At 30.2% G+C, this 25822-nt stretch overlaps 1 protein-coding gene across 2 annotated transcripts in view; it reads left to right on the top strand.

The window, feature by feature from the left end:
- The window catches only part of singed (fascin domain-containing protein singed), a 65929-nt gene that overhangs the window by 17646 nt on the left and 22461 nt on the right, over window positions 1-25822 (top strand). The window lies entirely within an intron of this gene.

The raw sequence follows: 25822 nt of genomic DNA, 5'->3' as shown, positions 1-25822 counted from the left end.
TACAAATTACTTCCCGAAATATGGTTCTATGGTCTATAAATGCCTACAGAATAGAAATATCCATATAAAATTCAGCAAAAATAAGTTTCGTGATAAAAGAAAATGATATTACAAAACTTTTCGTGGATCGGCCCATATTTGACCATAGCCCCCATATAAAGTACGCTTCCGAAAATCCCTTAAATAAGCATAAAGGTCTTATAAATGTTGCTATCAAGTTGAAATTCGACATAAATAATCCCCATATATACCAAAATCGTTGTACCTAATTCTATGAAGATCGGCCGATAATTGGTTATAGCTCCCATATAAGGACCACTTCCGAAAAACACAATAACCTACATAAATATCTAAAAAAATATCAATATCAAAACAAAATTTCACACACATCCATAGTTTATATTTAGAAATCATACTACTGGATTTTGTGAATATCGGTCCATATTTGACCATAGCTCCCATATAAGGTCCACTTCCAAAAATCAGTTAAGTTCTCATAAATCTCTTATAAATACCTTTATCATGCTAAAATTCGACAAAAATTATACTCATATATATAGATATCACTGTACCAAATTTTATGTAGATTGGCCAATAATTGGTCATAGCTCCCCTATAAGGCCCATTTCCGAAAAAAGATATTAAACTTAAAAAGTATTAAAAACATATCGATATCAAAATGAAATTACGCACAGATCAGTAATTTGTATCCAGTAATCATACTTCTGGATTTTGTGAATATCGGTCCATATTTAACCATAGCTCCTATATAAGGTCCACTATATAAGGTCCAATCACTAAAATCCTCATAAATTTCTTAAAAATATAGTTATCAGGTTGAAATTCAAAACAAATTTATTCAATATATACAAAAATCGATGTTCCAAATTTTATGATGATAGGCCCATAATTGGTCATAACCTCCATATAAGAACCACTTCAGGAAAACACATTAACATGCACAAATATCCAAAAAAAATCTGTACTGAACCAAAATTTTACACCGATCAGTAATTTGTAACCAAGATTCGTACTACAAGATTTTTTAAATATTGGTCCATAATTCGCCATAGCTACCATAAAAGGTCCACTCTTGAAATTCTACAAAAATAGCCCTAAAATACTTAGGACCATAATAGGTCATAGCATCCATATATTAAACCAAAGTAGTACACAGATAATTGGCCACAGCTCTCATATAAATACATAAAAATATTTAATGACAATCGAATCATAATAGGTTATAGCTCCCACATAAGTCCCATAACCAAATATTTTGAAATTTGTCTAAATATATTTGTATACCCTTTTTTATACTCTGTTCCTTCACTTGAGGTTAAAAGGGAAAAATGTTGATCCAAACGTATTAACTAATTATTAAGTATATAAATTGTTAAATTTCATACGTTCTAATAGGAATTTCAGTTATAAATTGCTGAATTAGATACATTTTTTTGTACATTTGAAATAAAATATCTTCTGCGTAAACTAGTCTTTCTAACAACTGTTATATTATTTCAGTTTTTATACCATCATATTTAGGTGGAGGGTATTTAAGATTCGGCACGGCCGAATATAGTACTCTTACTTGTTTTTATATACATTTTAATGAGGGAGTCAGTCATATCGGTAAAATGTGCAAGTCATAAGATAAAAAAAAGTACAATAAATTCGAAAATAATTTCACGCCATGTGGGGAGTTATTTTTAGAAGAAGTAACCAAACAATATGGCTGATTTCAGTTTCAAAATGTATTTCACTTGACAGATAAAAGTACTTAAGTACATATTTAATACAAATAAGAGTACATATGGATCCTTTATTTAAGAATTCCATGACAGAATTTTTATAAATCGAAATATTTTTCAAAACATTATTCACTTCAAATATACATAAATATTACAAACAAATATTTTTGTGATTTTGTTTTTACATTAAAGAAAGAGTTTAAGGGTCAAAGACCTTTTTTTTGAAATATGTTCAAAATGTAAAAACACTTTTATATCAAAAGCATCATAAACCTCTCCATATGAATCATGTTTTTTGTGCTTTTGAAATCGTTTTTGTTCATTTCATTTTTTTCAGCATTCAAAATTTACTTTAAGCTAAGTTAAGATTGTGTTCGTATTGAAATGTTTTTTCAAAACAATTGTTTTACCACAAGTCTGTCTTTTTTGTGAAAATCTTAAAAACAACAATAACTACAACAGCCAACTCCATGAATACAATATGAAATAAAAAAAGGGGAACTCTAATGTGAATTATGTCGCGCCAAACGGTTTCTATTTTATACACATTAGTTTTGCTCCATTGGAATGTTGATGGAAATGGTAATGGAGTTGGTGATGGCAACATGGAGAACATGCAGCGTGCAGCTTTTGTATGTGAATTGTGAACTGAAATATGTTTTTTTTCTTTCTTTAGACTCGTACAAACATCACGTTTCACGTCTTAGTTTCATCATCATCATCATCTCTTCTTGTTCATTTGTTTGGACCACTATGCCATTGTGAGTATGAGTGTCTACAGGAAACTGTATTAAATGTTGTTCTACAGTTGTGTCTTAAGGGGTTAAGTCATACTCATGCGAGAGAAAATAATAAGTAATAATTGGAATTTTAATTGAATCCTTTTTTAGTAACAGAAATCCAATCAGCTGTTTAGCTAGATTCTTTAGTTTTATTTAAAACCACATATACATATGAATAGAAAATTATGCATTCTTGCAAAGCTGACATGATTTCAGACTAAATTCTCCTGCTCCGTATCGATCAATTTATTCCCCATTACGATTTAAATGTGAGAATCGGGGTCAAATATTTCTCAAAGTGTTTACAGGTCATGACATGATGATAAGAGAGGAAATGTTTGTTTTTAACCTAACAAGACATCAAGTTGTTCACTCCGCTCATTTCCACAGAAGAATCAATCTCGTGTGGAAATTTGTGTTCATAGTTCAGACAATTTGTTCTTGACCATATAAAACTATTGATAGTCTGGACGTAGTGAAGTGAACTTTTCTACTAATTGGAATTGGTTGGAATTGCTAAATGGTAAAGATATTTCATGTTTTATATTAGTTTTTATATGTAAGCTATATAATATACATAAATAAATACACAAAATTGATCGGTCTTACAGAACCAATTTCTCTAAAGAACTCAATTTCAATGATAGAATTCGTTCTATTTATTCATCATTCATTCAAAACATTTCCGCTTGTACTTAATCTGTATTAATCCCTTAAGTTTGATATTTAAATACCAATAAACAATATAAAAAACTAAAACGGTAAACAATTTCTTAATGAAAGCTGACATAATTTAAAAACCATAGAATTTTCAACAAAAGAGTTGAGTAAATTATATAAATTTAATTTTTTACATTCTCAGCCAATGTGATCTAAATTTTTATTTCTTATTATTAAATTTGTGTAATACTTACAAAATAAATATTAGATAGACAACATATGGAGAGACTTAAAGAGCAGACATGATGCAGTTATATTGTTGTTGAAAATAATTTCTGTCTGCCGGCTGCCATAAACAGAAATCCATAAAAAAGACATTAAATTAATTGATTAACTCAACTATGTTTTCTATATCTATAGTACTACTCAATCAATGGTATATTTTGTTTTTATTTGATACATTTTATTGATTGAACGAAAGCCATTTATTATGTTTGAAAAATGTCATCTTTTCAACAACAAAGCATTTGAGTTGATATAACGGTCTGTAATTTACATACAACAGTTAATTGTGATAAAGACACACTCCATTTTATATAATGTTGCATTAGAAAACATTTTTAAATTTATTGTATTTAATTAGAAGAGCTTAAATAAAATAACAAATTTACACGTTTTGTTATTCAATAGGAAATTATTAAAAGATAAAAGTCTAACATAATTGTAGAGGTATTTTATGGCCTGTTAAGTTCTTTAAGTCATTTGAGGCTAATTTGAGTCATTATAAAGAAATACAAAAGTGCTACTTGGTGTAATGTCGGCCAATAAAAAAGAAAAATACAGCTAAAGTCGAGTTTTTGGTGAAAAAATCAACAAATAAATATCAATTACACTGTACATTCTAAATGAAATTAATAAAAACAAGTAAGAGAGCTATATTCGGCTGTGCCGTATCTTATATACCATTTACCAAATTATACTTCAAAATAAAAATTTTAAATATTTTTAGGTAAACAATTTTTTTTCATTTTTTTTTTTAATTGTTTTTTTATATTTAACGAAAAAAAAACTTTTGGTAAAAAAAAAATTCGGGTTAAAAAAAAAAAAATTCGGGTTAAAAAAAAAAAATATTTTTTCCGATTTGAACCCATTGTAGGTCCAACGTACTATTGTCTTATATACGTCGTTACAAAGGTATTTGAAATATCTATCATTAGATATCCATATTGTCTATATTAAAGACTTAATAATCCAGATATAGGTAAAAAATAGGTAAAAAATCGAGGATGTACTGGTTTTTTCCTCATATCTCAGCCATTTGTGGACTGATTTTGCTGATTTTAAATAGGACACTTCTCGAAAGCATGTCTGACAGAATTATTGAAGATTTGGATCCCGAAGATATCTGGGGTCTTCAGAAAATTGATTTCAACAGACAGACAGACGGGCATGGCTTAATCGACTCCGCTATCTATAAAGATCCAGAATATATATACTTTATAGGGTCGGAAAATTGTATTGAGGAAATTACAAACCCTTCTCACGAAGGTGAAGGGTATAATAACTTAATATGTTCAAAAAAGGCAAATTTTCTTGAATGAGGTAAAATGAGACTTTGTTTAAGACAGCTTCGTAAATGTCGAATTTTGTACCAACAAAGCGGGAAGTTTTGAAGCACATCGGTTTCAACGTGCGAGAGAATATCGCCCAGGCCAGCCAAAAAAGTTTGAAGACCAAAAATTGGGGGCGTTACTCCATGGATATTGTTGTAAAAATCATTGTGTGCTACTCAAGCAGTAATTTCAAAAGGTTTACGAGCAGCAGGATTCATCCAAAATCAGGGAAATTAGATCCATACGAATTGAAGCCGAGAGACCTTGAAATACGATTTTGCATGTCCGAAATGTTGCTTAAACGCTCAAAAAGAAAATAATGTTTGAACCGAATCATTACTTTCGATGGAAAATAGATTCATTACTATAACCCGAAGCTTAACAGATCGTACGTGAAGCCCGGCCAACCAGCCGAAACGACTCCAAAGCATTTGGACCTGCATTTGGTCGGAGCAAAAATGCTGAAGTTTAGTCTGACTATCATAGAGAAACAACTGATTCGTTTGAAACGAGCATTGGCCGAAAAACGTCCAGAATATGAGGCCGGACATGAAACTGTAATATTCCATCATGACAACGCTCGGCCTGTTAAAAAGTATGTAGAACGGAATGGTTGGGAAGTTTTCCCTCTCCCACTTTATATTCCAGACCTTGCCCCGTCCGACTACTATTTGCATTGATCGAAGCTGAACGCTCCTCTGGGATACGCTTCACTTTGGAACAGAGTATCCGATATTGGCTTGATTTGTTCTTGTCCTCAAAAGATGAGCAGTTCCTTTGTCGCCAGAAAGCTAATAATAGCTAACAATGGCCAATACTTTGAATAAATTTATATAGTACAAATATTTCAAAATTAAAGCAAAAAATCTCGCATCACCCAATAATTTCATCCAACATATTTTAACGGTTCAACCTATTTTGTTAATTTTTGGGTGGCGCATTAACTGTAACAGTTAATAAACTAAATTTACCTTAAGCGAATATTTACCTCTAATAATAAATAAAATTTCTATTATTTATACTATATAAATACTTGTTATAGTAAAATAAGTAATAGTTAATATCAAATTTAAATAATTGTAATAGTAACAGACAAATTAAACGAATTTCTTTAATCTCCATTAAAATTTCCAATTACGGGCACAATTTGGAAATTGACAAATCTATGGTTTAAAACATAAAACCATTTTAAACAGCTCCAAAAAACAAATTCAGATTTTTTGTCATGCAAAAACTATCACAATTTACAATAGAATTGTTTTAGCCATTTATGAAATAAATGCCGAATTTGGAATAAATCACAAGCAATTTGCCAAATCACTTTAAGTCTTTCTAACGAAAGCTAAAAAATGCAGATTATAATTAGCTTTTGTTGGTTGGTTTTATCAAAAAGAAATTATGTATTAACCGTTTGCGGTAAGATCGATTAAAATAAACATTTAACAGTTGCATATTTTTCTAAATGTGACTTAATTACTCACATTTATTTCTATGGACGTGATAAAAAGAAGAAATAATTTAATTCAACTCTTTCGTTTCCAACAATTGCAATTTATAGTAATGAAAGCAAATGAACAACACTGCAAAAATATTACTCAAGATCATTCATTGTATTATCACAATCTTAGATGTTTCAGAAAATATAACTTCAAAATGCGACCTTCAATTAAAAGTGTCAAAGTAAATAATGTTGATGTTGATGCTGATGCAAATGATGATGATGATGGCGTTCATTTAGCCACAACAATGATTGTCATCAGCCAAAGTATCTGCAAACATATGGAAACGAAATTGCATAGAAAATTTAGATTTCAACAGCAAGATGAAAAATTTCATGCTAAGAGTACGAATTTCCCAGTTTTAATTTTATAAAAATATTTATATATGCAGTACAATCTATGCAGCAGCATGGCACACGACTAAGAGACAACATCTGCAAATATCTAATGATAAATTGTTGTATTCATTATTATTATTATTTTAATGCGTGTTAAAGAAATAAATTAAAGCAAAATGAGATCGAGTCTTGTAGAGAAAATCTCAATCTCAATGAATTATAATTGAGTCTACAGGCCTCAGTACTAACTGCTTTTTCATACTCTTCTTCTAAACATGGTTTGTTACAGTTAACGCCTGCTGCAAGATGCTTCAGATGCAACTCTTTTGGCAAGAGTAAAAAAGATGATTTCTTACTACGTAATGAAAAGAAATAAACATTTTTCTCACTAAAACTTACAATGTTGTATTGTCGAGTTAACGTGCCACTATTTCAAAAATGCATGTGCAACATTACAAGTTGCAAAATATTGTCATTGAATAAATATATGTATATCTGTGGATGTATGTAAGTACAGATGCATATGTTGCTCATGTTTTCTATTTCTTTATATTTTTGTTGTGGTTGCAGTTTTCAACGTGTTTAATGCAGTTTGCAACACCAACAACACGTTTAAGAAGCGTCATCACATCTCATTGAAAATCAATGCCAGCAAATTTGATTTTTTTTCTCTATCTTAGTTTTGAATCATATTTTATTTTAGTATTTTTAATACATCACTAAAGGTAGGACACATTAGATTATCTGATCATTTGTAACACATCTACGGACAGCTCCCGCAGACAAACCAATTGCCCGGTACCATGCTTTTGTTAGTATTTTTAGAATAAATTAATCTCTGTTAGGCGGACGCTCTCTTGACCGGATGCGGACAGATTTTTTCCTTAAAACAACTCATGAAGCCGGATAAAATTCGGAATGAAAGATAAACCTGAGCCTAATTTTACGTTACACAGGGAAGCGGTTCAACACATAGCATATAGTTATAGAAATCACAGAACCTTTTCCATATCATTAGCAACGCAGATGTCCATTTTTTGAAATCTTCGAAATTTTATTTCTTTAAACAAAAAAATTTAATAAGTAATATCCAACATTCAATCCCTGATCTTGCAAATAGTCTTTTGACTTAAAATGGCGAATTTTTTTTTTAAATTTTTAGCTTTTATTTTTCAACATTTGTACAATATAAATTTATTTAAACTATTGGCAATTGTTAGCTATGACCTTTTCCCATCTTTCTGCCAATATATGGATTCCAGGCCAAAAGAACTGCTCATCTTTTGAGGCCAAGAACGAATCAAGCCAATTGCGGATGCTTTGTTCCAAAGTGATGCCTATGCCAGAGAGAATAGGCATCGATCTGTTTCGATCGAAAAAAATAGTAGTCGGACGGTGCAAGGTCTGGACTATAACTATAACAGGTGAGGCAAAACTTCCCAATCACTTCATTCTAAATAGTTTTAAACAGGTATTGCAACATGTGGCCGAGTGTTGTCATGATGGAATATTACAGCTTGGCCGCATTCTGGGCGTTTTTCGACCAATGCTCGCTTCAAACGAATCAGTTGTGTTCGGTACAGGTTATTTGTGATAGATTGGAACCTTTTGGCCACATCAAATGCAGCGCATTACCTTAGCGCCATGGATATTTGACTTTGGTGTCGATTCGGCTGGTTGGCCGGACTTCACATACGATTTCTTACGATTTGGGTTATCGTAATGGATCCAATCACAAGTAATGATTCGGTCCAGAAATGAATTTATTTTATAGCGTTCAAGCAACATTTCGGACTTGCAAAATCGTATTTCAAGGTCTGTCGGCTTCAATTCGACAGATAGCTGCTCGCAAATTGCTGATTTAGTAGCTCCCAATGATTTTACAACAATTTTCATCTTTTTGGCTCACCAATTCTGAACCGCGCAAATCATCTCTCGCACGTTGAAACCGATGAAACACATTGTCCATAAGGTACTGTGAGCAATCGATGAGCTTCAGCGGCACTTTTTTCAAATTAAAGCAAAACTTCCCGCATATAATGCTCCTACGGTCGGTGTCCGCCTACGAGAGCTTTCATTGTTGACGCTTTTATCTCCTGGAAAAAAACTAAATGACGTTATCATAAAATGAATTAAATTTCTATGACTCTATGTTGCATTTGATTTATGTTTATTTGATCATTTATGCAAAAAATTTGCCATGTTGAAGGTGGTATAACTTAAGTAATGTATTAAAGGCTTACAAAAATAATGCAATAAAATCGTGATACATGGTCTTGTAGCTATTTTCTTCTATTCTTGCATTTCATTCATATTTAAAGAAAAAAAAATTAAATAAATTTATTTTTCTTTGATCCGATTGTATGTCACATAACGCAATCACAAAACATAAAATACAAAACAAAAAACACACACTAGAAATAAAAGAGCTGATGATCAAGTTTAATGCCTGCTAGCTGGCAATGCATTCATTCGGGTACTCATACCACAGAGTAAATGTGCAATAGTCAGCAAGAAGTAACTGCATTTTCATTAGATCTTGTTGATCCAGTTTCAATTAGATCGTATTTTTTTCCTTCTGCTTCTACTTTTTCAGCTTCTGCTTCTTTATATTTTTCTCCTTTCTCTGTGTGTTTAAGAAATTTTAACATTTATTTTACTTCTTACTGTTTGAAATTTATTGCAAATCTTAAAGATGCCACTACGAAAGTTGTATAACAAGCTATTAACTATGGTCTGCACAATTTTCTTTAAATGTACGAGGAGAGTACGACAAGTACGTACTTGTATCATGCAACTTGATCATTGACTTATTTGCAGCGTTCTTTTATATTTGTATTTTTTATTTTTTTGTAGGTTGTTCTTTTTTTAACTTTATGTGTTGGTTTCTTCGATTCTTAACGGTTTAACTAAAGGAAATTGTGTTAAGATTTGGATCATACTTATATGTACTTAGAAATAAATTTCTTCTAAATTGCAACAACATTGATTATCTAAAATTTTATAATATTTTGAATTTTATTACAAGAACAGACAGATAGTTAATTTAATAAATACATTATTATTAGTGGAAATAAAACTTAATAAGACCGTCGTCAGTGTTAAGAAAATATTTTGTTTAAGTATGATTTTCAACCATGTAAAATAATGTCATTTATTCTCACTTAGTAATTGAGCATTACTCTAGTAAACAAAAACTTTTTGTTATCGCTTCGAAAATGTTGAATTTGTATGCCAACCAAGCGTCATATGGGAAGTTCTGCATTACTGATTTTGATGGAAGACAAAGATCGCCCAGGCCAGCAAAAAAAGTTTGAAGTCCAAGAATTTGACGCATTACTTCATGCAGATTGTTGCAAAACTCAACAAGGGCTTGCAAAATCTTTGGGAGCTTCTCAAACATCTATTTCAAAACATTTGCGAGCAGCAAATGTGGAAATTGGGTACCATACGAATTGAAGCCGAGAGACCTCGAAAGGAGCAAAAGGGTCCTATCTATTATGAAAAATTTGCTAAAATTTGGCCAGACTATCATATGGAAGCTTTGCCGAACGCAACTGACTCGTTTGAAGCGAGCGTTACAACGCTCGGCCACATATTGTAATACTTGTTAAAAAGTATTTAGTATGAAGTGGTTGGGAAGTTTTGCCTCACCCACCTTATAGTCCAGACCTTGCCCCGCCCGAATACTATTTGTTTTGATCGATGCAGAACGCCCTCTCTGGGTTACGCTTCACTTTGAAACAAAGTATCCGATATTGGTTTGATTCGTCATTGGCCTCAAAAGATGAGCAGTTCTTTTAGCTTGGATTTCATATCTTGTCAGAATGATGGCAAAAGGTTATAGTCTTTGAATAAATTCATATTGTACAAATGTTACAAAATAAAAGCCAAAAATTTGATTAAGTCCCGCATTTTTAAGTCATACACCCAATAAATGTACAATACTAAACAACTTGGACAACCTTCCCTAAGTCCCCATCCATACTGTGAAACATTTGCTGCAAATCATTTGAGTTTGTTGATGAAAGGAGAAAGAGGAATGGAAAAGGGTACTCTGTTTCATGTACATGAAAGTTTTTGTTGAGTATGTCATCTACATTTATTCGTTCATATTCGTTCTGTACAGAAATGTAAAAAACTGAAAGTAAAAACTTCACTGTGTGGACACGAATGCAGTTTCAAAAGAGAATTTAAAAATGTTTTGCAGCAAATGTTTCACAGTGTGCACCGGGACTAACTAGGTTAGGAATTGAAGACAATGAAGTACTTCAAACTGAGGGCCTTAATTGCTGCGTAGTTATAAACGGTTAACGACTCTAGATTGAATTTCAGTATTATTTTCGCACCCGAAGCTATGGCGTAAATTTCCTCCTGGAAAACGGATCAGATCATAGGTAGTCAGAGAGACATCCGGAGTTCAAGATCATCTATTCGCTAATACCGATCTCAATCTGCTGTTTCATAGATAAGAAATTCACGGAGCCGTCCAGAGTAGCATCATAAACATAAATCTATGATGATCGATAAGCATAACGGTGTCTGTGTAATCTACCAACATAATGTCAATGGCTAAATGTTTTCTGATTCTATTGAATAGCATTGGTATTTTACACTTACATATGTACGTTGGTCGTCGATCAGAGCTTTTATACAGAGTCTGATGGACATTAGAATCGCTTGCAATGATGATATCATTGTCTCTTATACTATCTTTATTTACATAATTTCGTACAACACGTGGCGAGGAGGTATCGGATGAAATGCTCATAAATAGTTGGCATCATTACTTGTGGCACAATTCAAATCGAGCATTGTTGGCAACAGACGCCTTATTAATATGTTTCTCGATTTGAAAAATATTGAAATATTAAATGGTTTTTGTTTGAGGAATTGTATACCTTCACTATTTCTAAATTGAATTGAAGTTATTCAGCTCTTTTAAAAATTCTGCTTTACAAAATGTCTGTTATCTATTAAAAAGCACGTAATTTGATTTCGAAAGCATCCTCAAGAATAGTATTACAATCCAATTAGTTAAATCTGGGTTAACTTGAAAATCACTACCTATAATTTAATACAATAATAAGTATGTATACATTATTATTACAGCCAATTTATTTCTTTCTATCTATAATTATAATAATTTTAATACAATTTGAACGGAAAGGAAAGAAATTGGATTTTTCCTTTTTGGAGGAAATTATAGAAAACTACTTTTAAAAAATAACTCAACTCAACTGAACTGAATTGAACTAAACTCAACTCCGCTGCACTCCACTAAACTGATTGAACAAAAGGAAAATATTATAGTAAGCCAGCAATCATTTATAAGTTTTGTGGCTTTCATTTACAATTCGTATGTATGTACTCGTTGTATGGTTAAGTATAGTTATTTTTTTATTGAAAGACAATCTCTGCATCTGCTTATCTTGGGATTTCGACAGGGTATCGAAGTGGAAAGAAAAAAAAAACAAAAAAAAAAAAAGCTGGAATAACAGGAGTTTTTCTAACATTTTAATGTTATTCCAATCAAAAACATTTTTTAAGACTTTAAGCCACGTTCAAAATTTATTTCTTTTAACACTAAAAACTGTTTAAGAGGCGTAACTAAACACGAATCGTTAATAAACCAAAAAAAAAAACAAAAAAATTGCAGGTTATAAAAATCTTACTTTTTTTTTGATATTGCAGCAATATTTGACTATGAAAACTTTATAACAAAAGCCTTTCAAAATGGCTGTGGTTAGACAAATTTTCATTGCAAAATAGAAAAAAAAAAAAAATAACAGATTATTTGGCTTCTAGCTGCATAAAAAATTAATGCTGAAGTAGTAATAATTTCGTCATTGAAATAGAAGACAAGAGACATTGTATAAAAAGTACTTTTGTATTGTTTTATTAAAATGAAACCCAGCAAAATAATAACCAATCTTCCAAACATATACTTACTATGTATGTCAATATTAATCATTATGTTTCTTTGAAGTTTTATCACCTGCTTTTCTTATTAAAAAATCTTTGATTTCAAAACTAAACTTTATTTAGTTTTAGCTATTGATTTTTTTTTTGTAAATATTTTGAAAAGTTAGAAATCATTTTGTTGGTTGGTTGTTTAAATTTAATTGCTTTAACGGTTGTTAACAATTTATGCTTTTGAAAATTTCTTTCACATTTCAATTTCAAATAAAAATGTTGGTTTTGTGTGACTGTGAAAGACTTTTTCCATCTTTTATTTATGTTTGAATTCGTTTAGTCATTTAAATTGTATGTTTTTGTTTGTTTTATTTTTTTGCAAATATTGACATAGTCAAATACATACGTATTAAATGTTTTCTTTTTTGCTTTAAATTCTAGAACAAAGGGATTTTTTGTTTAATTAAAAATAACAATAGCTATAATTAAATATATTCAAGCTAACTTAAAATCGTATTCACGTGTTTGCTAATTTGTTTATTCCACACCTTTTTATTTAATAAATATTATTTTTGGGTTTGTTTTTTCATATTTGGAAACGTATTTATTCAGCTTAAAAGTTTACTGACCTAGTGCAATCAGCTTAATTTCATTCACATATTCATCATTTCTATTTTGTGAGAAGTCAAGAAATTTCACTCACTTTCTTTAAGCATTCATATTTATTCCACCTAGGGGTTTTAATTTCCCGACCTTTTTTGATTCCCGGGAATAGAGAAATTTTTTTCTACATTCCTGGGTACCCGGCTATTCCCGAAATATATAATGATACTGTAAATTAGCAATATTATAGACAAATTTCATATAAAAACTTAGTGTTATAATAATTAAATATCAGAGCTTCGAATTAATTAATAAAATTTCAGCTTAATTCACTAAAATCTTAATCCGTTATTAAACAAGTAAGAGTGCTATATTCGGCTGTGCCGAATCTTATATACCCTTCACCAAATTATACTTCAAAATTTTAAATATTTTTAGGTAAACAAAATTTAATTTTTTTCCAGTTGTTTTTTGAATTTTTTGAAAAAAAAAATTTTTCGATTGTTATTTTAATTTTTTTTTTTAAATTTAAAAAATTTTTTTTTTTTTAAATTTAAAAAATTTTTTTTTTTAAATTTTAAAATTTTTTTTTAAATTTTAAAATTTTTTTTTTGTTCTTAAAATTTTTTAAAAAAAAAAAAAAAATTCGGGTTCAAAATTTTTTCCCGATTTTGACCCATTGTAGGTCCAACTTACTATGGTCTTATATAAGACGTTTGCAAATGTCTTTGAAATATCTATCATTAGATATCCATATTGTCTATATTAATGTCTTAGTAATCCAGATATAGGTAAAAAAATAGGTCAAAAATCGAGGTAGTCTTGGTTTTTTCCTCATATCTCAGCCATTTGTGGACCGATTTTGCTGATTTTAAATAGCAAAATTCTCGAAAGCATGTCTGACAGAATTATTGAAGATTTGGATCCCGAAGATATCTGGGGTCTTCAGAAAACTGATTTCAACAGACAGACAGACAGACGGACAGACAGACAGACAGACAGACAGACAGACAGACAGACAGACAGACAGACAGACAGACAGACAGACAGACAGACAGACGGACATGGCTTAATCGACTCCGCTATCTATAAGGATCCAGAATATATATACTTTATAGGGTCGGAAATGAAAAATGTAGAAATTACAAACGGAATGACAAACTTATATATACCCTTCTCACGAAGCTGAAGGGTATAAAAATGTCAGCCTTTCATTCCATAAATCCATTGCTAATATTTTTTTTTGATTCATTCCAAAGCCTTTGTTTAAACTGAATTAATTTTTTAAGTTAATTAATAACAGAATTTATTCAAACTTTGAATGATTAAATTTTTGTTAAATCAAATCATTTACAAAATTAATTGAAAAAATTGTCTTAAACCTTTTAGTACTAGATTTTAATTGAAGAATAATTTAATCATTTAATAAATTTTTGAAGCTATTTTTTATGGAATTGAAGAAGAAATTCAAAGAAATTAGACTGATTCAATAAGAAATCAATTCTATAAATATTGAATTCTCTTTTTAAATTTTCATATTATTGCCAAGATACAAGCAAAATACTGTAAAAAACTTTTCACGGTTTTTTGGTAAAAAAAAAATAGAGTTCTAACTAGTTTTCCCGGGATTCCCGACTAAAAATCCCGGGAATCGGGTAGTGAAAAATTGGCAAAATTCCAGGGAAATTTGTACTGGGAATTCCCGGGATAAAAACCCTAATTCCACCAGATATCAGATTTTATTACATTTAGAAACATTTTAAACTCATTACCACTTAAAATAACATAATCATGACATTAATATAATTTGTTGGTCGGAAATGTCAAATGGATTTAAAATTTGTTTGAAAATCACAATGAAATATTGCAATATATCGGGAATAGCCTGATACATATTTTTGTTACTTAATTTCGGCATAAGTTTTCATTTAAAAGTTACTGTATTATGTCTGCACAGATAAAATTGATATTGTTACGTTTTTACCATTTTAACCGGATAATTTTGATTGCAAATAAAAGCAGTTTACAAACTTTATAATGTACAAATATACATTGGCAATGCAGTCGATGTTTTTACTTAACGATGCTTCTAATTAAACTCCTTCACGACTGCAACCTCTGCCACTATTAACGGTCAAAACTCGTATATTCGAATTCTAGAGCTTTCGATGTTAATGTTAGCAACTTAAACATTTAGTGTTGCCATACTTACAAACAATGCTAACAACCGCATGCTATCAACATTGTTGATAAGTAGAAGCTTCCACTGATGGAAATGTTTATAAACACGATGAATGTTGCTGGCAGTTGCTACAGACCATTAAACTCAAATCGCTAATGCAAATTCGTAACAATTCTTCTATTTCAAGTCTTCTATTTCGATTGAAAATAATTTTTTTCTTTTAAAAAAATGATTTGCATAAATGTTTTAAAACTTTAGTTTGTTTTCAACAAAATTCATTTTAACAATTCACATATCAATCATATTAATTTCATTGATATTTAATAAATAAAATAGCAATAGCATTACATCAGTTGTAAGGGTGATGTCAAGGTCACTCGAATGTTACGAGTATGCAACCGCTGGGAACCTGAGCAAAAATGTACTACAATACACGTGCCTGCCATTTTAACTAATCGATATTAATATAAAATCCGATATCTTTATACCAATATTGGATTTAATTCAGAGTTTTATTTACACAATAATATTTTTTTTGTTTGTTTTTGTTTAATATAACAAAATAAATGATTGACTTGTGGTTTTAATGAACTGATTATTATTGCTATTTATTTTTAACGTACGTTTTTTAAAGACTACATTAAGGTGTTAACAGACTATCAGCTTTAAAATGTTGTATGCAACTTTATTGTTTAATTAGAGGTGTAAAGAAATGGGTTTTAGATTTAAAATGTTAAATTCAAATACCTGCCCATATCGAAAGGAATTAATATTATTGTTTGGCATGCTAATTTCATATTAGAAACAAAAGGCTTAACGAAAGGAAAACAATTTTTAAAATTTTAGTATGAAAAACTCTCAAGAATTATTTAAAAACTGAATGATTTTCATACAAAAATTTAAATAATGTTTTTCTTTGGTGTTTGTGAATCAGGACCAAATCCTTATTTACTTTTTGAGTTTTATTTATTTTATGAGTTAAGAGAATTTGTACAATTTGTACAACAATATGTGAACACCCTAATACCTAAACAGTTAATTATTTAATAAAAAAGAAAGAAACAAGCAAATATGTTATTAATAATACTAAAATGGAAAGTCCATGAGTATGTTTAATGTTACTTTTGACAAATTTCACTGCAATTATTGGCAAAAGGTGAACAAAAACAAACTTTAAAATGCAGTTTATTTTATGTTTAAATATACACAGTAATAAAACTCTATAATTTCTTTATTAGCATTGCATGCAGAGATGATAACTGATCAATTCTTAAGTTTTTAATTGGAAAAAATATGTTGCTAAGCTACCATTATCCCCAAAATATGCTTTCAACTCGACTACTGGTACCGTAAAGCTGCAATTACCGTTACCAATATAATCGTAACTACCGTTAACGGTACTCTATAAATAATTTTTAATTATGAATATACAAATTTTTAATTTAAATAATTAAGATAATTAATCTACATATTATTGGGTATATTACTTAAACATGTGAGATGAACAATAGATGGCGTATCTTTTGAATGCAGTTTTTTGTTTTTAAAAAATTTATATGTTATTTTGAAGGACACATATCAGACATTTATTCTCACTTAGTTATTAAGCATTTTTATGCATCGAAAATTTCGAATTTTGTGCCAAGAAGCGTCATATGCGGGAAGTTTTGCTTTACTTCTTTAATTTGAAAAAAGTGCAGCTGATGCACTCCGATTTTGAATGTGTTCCATCGGTTTCAACGTGCGAGAGATGGTTTGTTCGGTATAGAAGTGGTGATTTTGACACGGAAGAAAAATATCGCTCAGTCCAGCCAAAAAAGTTTGAAGACCAAGAATTAGAGCTATTGCTCCATGAAGATTGTTGTCAAACTCAACAAAAGCTTGTAAAATCATTGGGAGCTACTCAAGCAGCTTTTTCAAAATTTTTGCGTGCAGCAGGATTCATCCAAAAGCAGGCAATTTGGGTACCATACGAATTGAAGCTGAGATACATTGAAAGACGATTTTGCATGAAATGATGATTAAATTATTCTTGCGATGAAAAGTTGATCCATTATGGTAAACCGAAGCGTAAGAGATTGCATATGAAGCCCGGCCAATCAGCGGAATCGACACCAAAGCCAAATATTTGGTGGAAGCAAAAGGGTCATATATATTATGAGCTGCTGAAATGTGGAAAGATCATCTCAGGGGACCTTTACCGAACGCAACTGATGCGTTTGAAGTGAGAATTGGCCGAAAAACGCCCAGAATATGCGGCCAGACATGACATCGTAATATTTCATCATGACAGCGCTCGGCCACATGTTGCAATACCTGTTAAAAAGTATTTAGAATGAAATGGTTAGGAAGTTTTGCTTCACGCGCTTTATAGTGCCCAGTCCGACTATTATTTGTTTTCGATCGTTGCAGAACGCTCTATTTGGGATACGCTTCACTTTGGAACAGAGTACCTTGGCTTGATTCGTTCTTGGCCTCAAACGATGAACAGTTCTTTTGGCGCGGAATTCGTATGTTGACAGAAAGATGGATAAAGGTCATAGATATTAATGGCCAATACTTTGAATGTCAGCATATTTAGAATTTTTGTAAAGTTTGTTAATCATTTAAATTGGAGCGAAACTATCATTAAAATAGTGATAGCTAATTAACAGCGAATACCGTTAAAATTGCGTTATCGAAATATAACAAAATACCGTAACCGAAATAATCCAAATTAGGTTTACCGTTTACTTTTAACCATTTCGAATCGGTAGCAGAATTATACAAACCACTACAATATACTCAAAATGAAATGAATTATACATAAATATTAAATTTAAAAACAAAAACTGAACAATGAATTCCTTCTTTGCTCTGCCTTAAACACAACAAACAGTTTAAAGTGAAAAATAAGCGATCTGTCTGTTTAGTTCGTTACCAAACATCATCAAGATTTATGTAGTGGCATTATTAAAAAATTAACGTTTGTTTTTTTAATATTTAGCAAGAAACTTAATTGTAAATTGCTCAAGAAATAACGCCAAACAACTACTGCACTCACGAGTACAATTGAAAAGTGTTGTAAATGAATCTTGTAGATATGGATGCTTAAGAAATTGAACAGCAAACAAAATTAAACATAAAAAAGAAGAAGTTGAATGATTGTTGTCATTTAGATAGGGGAGAAAATTATCATTATCACCAACAATTATGGTCGTCATCATCATCAACAGCATGAGCGTACTAAATATGAAAAAGATTAATTTGTATTGTTGCTCGGAATATCTCCATGTGGCCGAAGTTAAGTGGACAACTTAATTTGATGTGCAAGATTTAGAAATTGAATTGCGTTGCAATAATAATCATGATTTCGAAACATTAATTTGATTTTGTTTTATTAAGTGTGATATTTTCTTTACATTACTATTTGTCTAAATAAATCCTATTAAAATTAAAAAACAATTGCATCTTTTATTTAAAAAAAACTTGTACAATTTGATCGTTTTGTTTTTGTTCATCTTATATTTCATACGCCCATGTTGCCAACTTGAATTGACATGATGTGCGGTAAAGATCTTCAAATAACAATAACAACAACTACAAATAGAAATAATTTTAAATTCAAGCAGTTGTTAAACATGTTATTTGCATCTTAATTTCATGTAATTGTAGATAATAAATAAATAAAGACTCGTGGTCATGGTCTCTTACCTATACAACTCTATGCAATTGTTAAAAGCTGTTTGTTTGGATGATTAAAAATCTTGTGTTAGAATTTTTCTACATTTCACTTGTTGTTACTTTTTTGGCAACATGGGTTTTATTTGATCGTATCATGTTCAACATACCGGTACTGGTTTAGGATACACAGAAATATTTTCATACATACTATTGCTTTTTGTAATTTCGCTGATCTTGTAGATCTTTATGAACAATTTGAACGAGTTTTAAATAAAACATTTTAAATGTTAGTTTAATTGCTTTTTAAACAATGTCTGTTTGCAGCTGATTGGTTTAAGTTTCAGCATAGTTTCGTTCAATTGCTATAGACTTTACTTTTGCTAAATTAGAAATATCTACTTTATTTGTAGACAATATCAATAGACAGGCTCCACATATTTTTTATTTTTTTTACTTATTTCCATTATTTTGTGTAAAGTTCCTATATTTATCTTTTTAAAATTCTATTAATGATTGTTGCTTGCGACATATCGCATGTGTCAAGTGACATCTGTCAATTTTTAATTATTCTAAACGACTCTAAGACAAAAGTTATTCTAAAAAATTACTATGTATATAAACAATGAGTTAAATTGTTTCATTATAAATAATTCTTTAACAAATTTACCCCCATTTTCTCAATCTCGGGTTATTTTTTATCGTGACGTTATACTGACAGTTTTCATACAAAAAAATGTTAATTGGAAGTATATGGTTACGAAAAATGTTAACCAGATATTTAGAAAATGGGGGTTTATCAAATGTCACTACTATAAAAGTATTTTAATGATCGAATTCTTGCGAAAGATTTTTTCATTTAAACATATTTATTTATTTAGGATTATAGATCCGAGGAATACTTTTTTTTAATTTCTTTTCCAAAGTGAAACGTAACTCCCTGTCTATACTTGACAAATATTTATCATAACAATTAATGACGTTTGTTATCAAGACAAAGTTGTCTGAGCAAAAGCACTAACAATTTTGTCATAACGAAGCAATAATACTAATAAATGAAGACTATACCTGATAATTTTTTATCTTGACAACGATTTTGACGTTTATCATGATAAAAATTTATCAGGTATAGACAGGGAGTAACCCAGAGAGAGCGTTCTGCATCGATTAAAACAAGTAGTAGTCGGACGTGACACAGTCTGGACTATAAAGCGGGTGAGGCAAAACTTTCCAACCACTTCATTCTAAAGAGTTTCAGAGCTTTGTCATGATGGAATATTACGGTTTCATGTCTATCTGCATATTTCGGCCAATTCTCGCTTCAAACGAATAAGTTGTGTTCGGTACAGGTTTCCTGTAATGGGCAGATTTTAGCAACCCTTTGCTCCCACTAAATACAGAGAATTACCTTTGCGCCATGGATTTGGTTTTGGTATCGTTTCAGCTTGTTGGCCGGGCTTCACATATGATCTCTTATGCTTCGGGTTATTGTAATGTATCCATTTTTAATCGCAAGTAATGATTCGGTGCAGAAATGATTTTCTTGTATAGCGTTCAAACATGCAAAATCGTCTTTCAAGATCTCTCGGCTTCAATTCGTATGGCACCCAATTTTCCGGCTTTTGGATGAATCCTGCTGCTTGTAAACGTTTTGAAATTGCTATTTGAGTACCTCCCTATGATTTTGCAAGCTCTTGCTGAGTTTTGCAACAATCTCCAAGCACTAAGCCTCCAATTATATCTTTAAAATTGTTTGGCTGGCCTGGGCGATCTTCCCAATTCTGAATAAAACACGTAGAAATCAAAAGAATACAGTCTCCATAAGCTTAGGTGAGCAGTCGGTGTTTTTCAGCATATGTATCCTTAAAATGACATATCTATAAGTTATTAAAAACAAAAACCGCTTAAATTAAATTAACGGACTTGCATCAGTTAGAAACATTTCTCAAACAATTATAAAATCACCCTAACCACAAAAGCCTTAAAGTCTATTTTAAGTCCATAAAGTTGACTATTATTTTAAATTTCGTACCATAAAACAAATTTCAAATACTTATAATTTAAAATGTTGTTTTATTATTATAAAAATAAGCTTTTTGTTTTGAACTTTTATGTACATTTAGTTTATTTTTTTGTAATTTTTTTTCATTTACATTCATTGAAAAATATTTGCGTTTATTTGAAAGTATGAGTTGGAAAATAATTCGAAAGCTATTTTAAAATATTTCTTATGGTACTAAAAAAAACAAAAGTTCTATTTTAAAATAAAGCCGACTTTAACAAAAATTAACTTTAAAAATTCGTTTATAGTTAGGCTGAATGTTTTTAATTTTTTATCAATATTTTTTTAAAGCTATAATTATATTGAAAATCATCAGTTCTACACATCAAATCCATTAATGTGTTGGCGCTGCACAGTTAACGATTTGAATAAATTTCAATATTTTAGCACGCAATTTAATATAATGACAGGCCATAAAGTACAAATATTCGTGTTTGGATTTTTGCCATTTAAGGAAGTATAAATTGATTGCAACAGGTATGGATATTAAAAACATCTATTAATTTAAGTTTTTTGTAAATCGACAAGAATTAAATGTGAAATTAACAAATTGTTACAATTTCTTTGACAATATTTTCTTTAAGGTAATTAAAAAAATGTATATGTTGCTGTTGAATCTGTTTTCATTGTATATTTGTATTAAGAAAATAGTTTAATTCGTTAACGCACTTAATTCGAAACGCACTTAATAAATTTGAATAATTGAAATGTAATGCTGTAATGCTGGGGGTAAATTTTCGCACTCGTAATTGAAATAAATTTCCGAAAAAAAATAATAAAATCGCATGTTTGAATAAGTATTCAATCGTGTTCGACTGCTTTAATTAGACCCCTGAAATTATTGATATTCTCATACGAATATCAATAATTTCTTCCTTGAGATATCACAAAGAAATTGTCTCTAGATTTTGTTAATATTTTGTATATATCGTAAATGTTTAGAAATCACAAAATGTGTGCTTTATCCTACCATTATATTCAAGTTATAACCCTTAAATGCATGATTTTTACTTTTATTTTTCTATAAAATATCAAATATTTAGTTGATTTTTATTTATTATATTTCCTTTAGCTTTAATTTGATTTAGAATTTCTTTAGCTGAAACTTTTCGTACTCCATTTGTTTTTTCGGAATTAGAATCTGAATTAGCATCAAGCTTATATTCGTCTAAAATTAAGTGGAACTGGAATGTAGACAATTGGCAACAATATGCATTAAAGGAATAATACTATCATATCGCTTCTCAATATTTAATATTTTATAAACATTAAGATGGATTATTATAGTATCGTTTTTTAGCTACCTTTTTAGCCAACTACGAAAAACGATATTATAGCTCCTTAAAAAATGTTTATGACCAAATGCTTTCCTAGAACCACTCCTACGTGATTTTTCTTTTTTAGTTTTGGTCATATTGGCTAAACATTAAAATAATGTTCTTTCATTTGGAGTTAATACTTTAACCATAAACTAGATCTTAATGACTAAACGAAAAATAAATAAAAAAAATAGAAATATGTTCATCTACACATAGATATTTTTTCTTGTCCAAAGCAAAATAGAAACATAACTAGTCGTTAGAGAACCAAAGTATACCCAGTAAACAAAATAGATAACAAAGAAACAAATAGGTCCTGTTTCAAAGACACCACTGGAAAACAATTTTAAAATTTTTGTATGCAAAACTCTCAAAAATTATTTGAAAATCGAGTTAGAGCTTTTCCTACAAAAATTGACATTTAACTAAAAGGGTATATTTTTATTTTGTAATGTTATATTTTTAAAACTTTTTACAAGGCCTAGGCTTTAAATAAAAATTTGTTTATTGGGTTTGTTGGGGTAGTCATGATATTTTTATAGCCAGTAAAGGTAGATAAATAAACAACACTCTTAAACAAAACAAAAAAAACTAAACTAAACACTCGTAGTACAAAATTTATGTCTACAAAAGAATAGAAATAAGTACCTCATCTATTGTAGACTTTAATGGTTTGAAAATAATTTGCAACTATTGTTGTCGTTATGTTGCCTTAAAAATAAAAAAAGAAATAAATGTGATATTATAATATGTATTTGAATTTTACGTACCAGATAAACAGGGACGTAACTTAGAAAAATAATAAAGCAATAGTTAAGTAGTATATTGTATAAATATAAAGCTTAGAATTATTTAAATTTGATATAAATTCACTAAAATCTTAATTGAGAATCAAATAGTGTTAGCAATTCATTCCATAAATCCATTCCCAAACACTAATACTAAGGCTTTTATTTGAATAAAATTCATTCATTGTTGAATCAATTCGTAATGGAATTAATTCATAACAGAATCCATTCATCGTTTGAATGCTTATATTCATTGGGTGTATTAGTTAAAAATGCGGGATTTACAATATATGGCGTATTTTTTTAATGCGGTTTTTGTTTTTGAAAACATATTTGAAATATCGAATTTTGTACCAACGAATCGTCATATGCTTATAGTGAATGTGTTTAATCGGTTTCAACAAGCGTGAGACGGTTTGTGCTGTTCAGAAGCTGTTCAGATTTTAACACGGAAGACAAAGATCGCCCAAGACAGCCAAAAAAGTTTGAAGACCAAGAATTAGAGGCATTATTCCATGATGATTGTTGTCAAACTCAACAAGAGCTTTTTTAAATCATTGGAAGCTATTCAATTAGCAATTTCAAAACGTTTTCAGCAGCAAGGTTCATCGAATTGAAGCTGAGAGGCCATGAAAGGCGATTTTGTATGTCTGAAATGCCGCTTGAAAGCTATAAAAGAAAACTGGATCCATTAATCCGGAGCGTAGGATATCTTATGTGAAGCCCCGCCAACCAGCCGAATCGACACTAAAGCCAAATATCCATGGCGCTAAGATACTATTCTGTATTTGGTGGGACCAAAAGGGTCACAACTAGGGAATCTGTACCGAACGCAACTGATTCGTTTGAAGCGAGCATTGACCGGAAAAGGCCAAGAATATACAGCCAGATATGAAACCGTAATATTCCATAATGGCAACGTTCGGCCACATGTTGAAAACTATTTAGAAAGAAGTGATTGAGAAGTTTTGTCTCACCCGCCTTATAGTCCAGACCATGCCCCGTCCGACTACATTTTGGTCGATCGATACAGAACGCTCTCTCTGGAATACACTTCAGAACAGAGTATCTGACATTGGATTGATTCGTTCTTGACCTCAACGGGTTCGTCCTTGAGGAGTTATTTCGGTTCGGAATCCATATGTTGCCAGAAAGATGGGAAAAGGTCATAGCTAACAATGGCCAATACTTTGAATTAATTTATATTTTACTAATGTTTCAAAAAAGCTAAAAATTTTAAAAAAAATTTCCGCATTTTTAAGTCATACACCCAATATATTTATTCAAATTGAATGATACAATTTTTTCTTCATTCAAATTGGTTTTTGTTACGTTTTTAAATTATTAAAAACGTAAAAACCATAGTAATGGATTGAATTACAGAAAACTAGAATGATTCTATAAGGAATTAGATATGAAGATTGAATCCTCAAAGGAATGAATTCAATACGTTTGTAGTCCTAAAGAATTAAGATATCGAATTAGTTCCTGATTTTTATAAATTACACTTGATGGAATCCTACAACACTACAAAATAAAAATGTATTAGAACAAATTTACATAGAACTAGTCCCGTGATTGATGTATTGAAGAGAGGAACGGGTTCGAGTTATTATACCTGTCAGTTTAACTCGGCGCTCTCCTAGCAGAAAATTGGCATCTTTTAGATGTCAAGAAGAAAAAGAGGAAAATCTTTCCAATCTCCTCTTCTCTCTCATCTACAAGCTCATGACTTGCTCAAGTAAACTTGACGTAAACCAGCACTTAATATCAATATTATGTATGTAAAAGATACCTTTGACCTTAATAGTACAAGTATGATTTTATATTTTTAAGATTTATGTCGTAAAATTACAACCATTATAATTACATTTTAACTAGTAACCCCATGTCTACTTGACAAATATTATCAAGACAAATTTATCTGAGCTGAAGCTCTGGCAATTTTGTCATAATACTAATAAATGGAGGCTACACCTGATAATTGTTACTCTTGGCAATCATTTTGAAGAATATCATGTCAAGACATGTCATGTCAATGTATAGACACGAGGTAACAAGATTGGTACACGTTCAAATAAAACGTTTGTCACACTATTTCAAAGTTTTTTTTGATTTTTTTGGAAATTGAAAGTAAGCCGCTATAGTCAGGTCATGTTACAATCTAAAACGTTTGATATGTCACATACCGCTATTATAAAGTGGCATAAAATTTACCAGTTTCAGTGATAAAAAAACGAATTCCTTCAAACAATCAATTGTCACATGATCCAGATCTATGGCATTAAAAGTCTGTCAAACGCCGACTTTTATAAATTCTGCTTAGTAAAACTTTAGTTTAGCTAACAAAGCAAAATGGTAAAAGGAAACTGTAGTTCAAATGTTTAAATATGTATAAAAAATACTATTAAAGGAAATTATAAATAATATACATAGTTTGCCATTTAAATATTTCATAAGCAATATTTATAATGTAAAACGTATTAGAATTAGATCTATTTTGAGTTTAGCTTCAAGTCATCATACACATTTCCTTTGAGTCTCTCATACACAATTACTATTTAAAGCCGAAGGCTAGTAAAACTTATTATTACGGCCCTGTTAACATTTTTTGCTTAAGAAAAATGTTTTCTATTTCTGTTTTTATTTATT

Source organism: Calliphora vicina, chromosome 4 (assembly GCF_958450345.1).
Source record: "Calliphora vicina chromosome 4, idCalVici1.1, whole genome shotgun sequence".
Classification (NCBI taxonomy): Eukaryota; Metazoa; Arthropoda; class Insecta; order Diptera; family Calliphoridae; genus Calliphora; species Calliphora vicina.
The sequence above is the reverse complement of the archived record's forward strand: the minus strand, read 5'-3'. Positions and strand labels throughout refer to the sequence as shown.